Source organism: Nicotiana attenuata, chromosome 11, assembly GCF_001879085.1.
Source record: "Nicotiana attenuata strain UT chromosome 11, NIATTr2, whole genome shotgun sequence".
In the NCBI taxonomy this organism is placed as follows: Eukaryota; Viridiplantae; Streptophyta; class Magnoliopsida; order Solanales; family Solanaceae; genus Nicotiana; species Nicotiana attenuata.
In genome coordinates this window covers 31,097,801-31,101,755 of record NC_031999.1, presented here as the reverse complement: position 1 = coordinate 31,101,755, position 3,955 = coordinate 31,097,801, and the positions used below count along the sequence as shown (strand labels likewise).

Here is a 3,955-nt window from a genome sequence, read left to right as displayed (position 1 = left end):
GATCTGAAAGAGAACCATCGGAGTCAGACTTTGAAACCTCGAACATCCAAGGTTTAATGGTGGAGGGGGTGAGTATAGACCATCCATGGCCTGAAAAGTCATGGATTCCGGTGGAGTGGTGGTTGGAAAGGGCAGGAGACGATTAGGGTTTCGACGAGCCGTTGAGAGAGTTTGAGAGACGAAAGGATTTCAAAGGCGGCTATCAGAATGAAATGAGGGATTAGGGTAGGTCGTTTGGGGTTAAAATGGTAAGGGGAAATTATGGCTGTTGATCAAAATGATCAACGGCCTAGATTAATAACAGGAACTGGGCGGATTTTCAAATTGGGTCGGGGCCGGGTAAAAATGAAATTGGGTTGGTCTAATTAGGCCTGGGTCAATTAAGGTTAAAATTGAAATGTAAAGTAGGATACAATTGAAATGAAATTGGGCTAAATGTTAAATAGCCAGTTTTTTTTTTTTGACAGGCAACCAAAGTACAAGTTACATTACGCTTCCCCCTTGCTAACATTCATCAAATAGATATTCACAAATTTAAAAGATCTCAGTCTCTTGACAACCACACAACGGGAGAAAACCCACATTTTATTCTTTCACCCAAGCACAATTAAGACGGTGCAGCTACAAAAGTCTCTGACATGCCCAGTGACACTTTCGCTATTATCCCATAGCATATTTCTGTGCCCAGCTACGAGCAGTGGCCTCATATTTGGACCTGTCAGTCTTGTACATATGAGCAATTTCCGGTACAAGAGGATCGTCTGGATTTGGGTCTGTCAATAGAGAGCAGATGGACAACAGGACCTTAGATATGGTCAATGCTGGACTCCACTGCTCTTTAAGAATATCCAGACAAATGCTTCTGTTGCTATTGATGTTAGGGTGGAAAACCTTAGTTCGAAATGCAACCTTAGGTGGCTTGAACGGATAATCAGGAGGAAAATGAATAGAAACCAAGAATACACCCCCTGCATAAGGGCTATCCGTAGGCCCCATGATTGTTGCTTGCCAATGGAACATGTCCTCAGTTTTCCCTTTTTATTTATAAAAAATAGTAAAGATGATTTTAAAAGCAAATTAAAAGTACTGAGCCAGTAAATAATATATAAATATTGATTTTAAAATACTGGAACCAATTTTATAATTATGAAATACTATCAATCTTAAAATAGGCTAAAATTACAATTATAGGCAATTTAGTGTTTTAAATACCAAACAAAATTGTAAAAAATATTCAAAAAATTACCTCAACTATATTTTGATATAAATATGAGAATAAAATAAATTATTCACCAAAATTGATAGTTTTTGGGAATAATTACTGATTTTTGTACTGCTAAAGTGGACAATAAATTGATTTAAAAAATCTTTTAAAAATTAGGAAAAGTACCAAAATACTTGGGCATGCTTATATATGCATATACATGTTATTTTGAAAGTATTTTGTATATAAAAAATACATAGGAAAAAATTGGGTATCAACAATTTCCAGCATTGTTTTCTTTTAAAACTTCCGCCCATTTCACTTCTTTCGTCTGATTGTTTGCATTCGCTTTTTGATCCTTATTTTATGCACTTATACATTCTTTGAAACAACTATGAAACCACCTATTTTCTGACTCCAGCATGCTTATTTAACCTTTATACATTCCTACTTGTAATCATTATGTGGAAGTTGTCTTGTATGCTTATTTGCTTTAAAGTCACAATTATAACATGGCCAGTAACCACACTAGTGGATCTTGGGGGGTGCCTAACACCTTCCACCTGAGATAATTTCAAGCCCTTACCCATTCTCTGGTTCTTCTTCCTTTTAAATTTTTTGGTTTCCTAATGCACTTAATCATTAGGTGGCGACTCTTCTAAATCTCAAACCCAAATTCCCAAAAGGAATAGAGTTGTCGGCCCAAAATATCGTAATCCCGATTTCTCCTTTAAGGAAAAAGGGGGCATCGACAATGCACCTATTGATGATGTAACATGCAGTGTTTACAGCCTCTGCCCAGAAGTTGTGGGGCAGTTTACTAGAAAGAAGCATAGTCCTAGCCATATCTTCAAGAGTCATGTTCAACTACTCTATTTTGTTGAGGAGTCCTAGGGGCAGAGAAGTTATGATATATACCATGCACATCACAAAATTCAGCAAACTTAGCATTTTCAAATTCAGTTCCATATAGGGGTGTGCATTCGAATCGGTTTATCGATAATTCGGATCGATTATTTGTTATCGGTTTATCGATTTCGAAATTTTCCTTATCGAATTATCGATTTTGTCCTCTTCGGTTAGCGGTTTATCGATAAACCGATAAGATATACTAAAATTTTTTTTTTACCCTTATTCTTTAATACCCTTTCCTTTACCCTAAGTCCCTAACCCTATTACGAAATTTTCCTTATCGAATTATCGATTATTTCCTCTTCGGTTATCGGTTTATCGATAAACAGATAAGATATACTAAATTTTTTTTTTACCCTTATTCTTTAATACCCTTTCCTTTACCCTAAGTCCTAACCCTATTATTTCATCTACCACATTTAAGGAATGACCATATTTAAAGCTCAAGAGAATGAAGTTCAAATTAATGAAAAATAGAATTAGCCGTGATGATGTATTTTTTTTATACCGTTGGAGTGTTGGTGGCATATATTTGATCCCTTACTTTACTTTCGTTGCATGTGCTTGTTGACACAATTTTTATGTTATAAATGATGTTCGTCTTATTTTAGCTTCTTTTTGTCCATATTAGTTAGGCGTGTTCATAGCAATATACTTTCCGCGGAATCCCGCAAATTTTCTTATTGGTGTAATCGATAACCGAATCGATAAGCCCCAAAAATCGATAAATCAAAATCGAAAAAATTGAAACCTTATTGAAACGATAACGATACAAATCGATAATCGATAAGTATTATCGATAAGGGTCAAAATCGAATCGATAAATCGAATGCACACCCCTAGTTCCATGATCAGACCTAATGGATGCAAGTTGATTACCTAGTTGTTTCTGAGTCTTTTTAACAAAAGCAATAAACATGCCAAATGCTTCATCTTTAGATGTTAAGAATAGTACCCAGGTAAACCTAGAATAATCATCAACAAGTACTATCACATATTTCTTACCACCTCTGCTCAATGTTCTCATTGGACCACGGAGACCCATATGAACCAGTTCCAACGTCCTGGTTGTGCTTACCATTTTCTAGCTTTTAAAGGATGATCTTACCTGCTTCCCCCTTGCACAGGCCTCACAAACTTTGTCTTCCTTGAACTTGATGTTAGGTAGCCCTATCACCAAGTCCTTGGAGACTAATTTGTTGAGTTGATTCAGACTTGCATGACCAAGTCTTTTGTGCCACAGGAGGGGATCATTATCCAACACACTTAAGCAAGTGAGTTCATTTTCTGAAAGAGTAGACAAATTTACAGTATAAATATTGTTAACTCGTTTTCCCTGCAAAACAATCTTGACAGTGGTAAGGTTAATCACAAAGCATTTGGTAGAGGTAAATGCTACAAGGTTACCTCTGTCACACAGTTGTGACACACTGATTAGGCTATACTTCAAGCCATCTATCAAGTAGAAATTATCAATGGAGTGTGAGTCTGTCTTACCTACCTTTCCAACCCCAATAATCTCACCTTTCTTCCAATTTCCAAAGGAGACATTACCTCCTTTTAAGTCCTCAAGTGAAAGGAACTGGTTCTTGCTTCCAGTCATATCTTTTGAGCAGCCACTATCTGTTGATACCCAATTTTTCCCTATGTGTATTTTTATGCAAAGTACTCTCAAAATAGCACATGTGTGCATATATAAGCATGTCCAAATATCTTATATTTTTCTCTCAATTTTTAAAGATTTTTAAAATTTATTTCCCTATTTTATTCATAAAAAACCAATAATAATTACCAAAATTATTATTTTTTGGTGATTTATTTATTGGATTCTCATATTTA

The 3,955-nt window shown here is 35.6% G+C and overlaps 1 pseudogene across 1 annotated transcript; it reads right to left on the bottom strand.

Annotated features, from left to right (window-relative positions):
* On the bottom strand, positions 583–1,022 carry LOC109235019 (annotated as a pseudogene). Its single transcript, XR_002069293.1, has one exon. The product of XR_002069293.1 is annotated as a ubiquitin-conjugating enzyme E2-17 kDa pseudogene (transcript).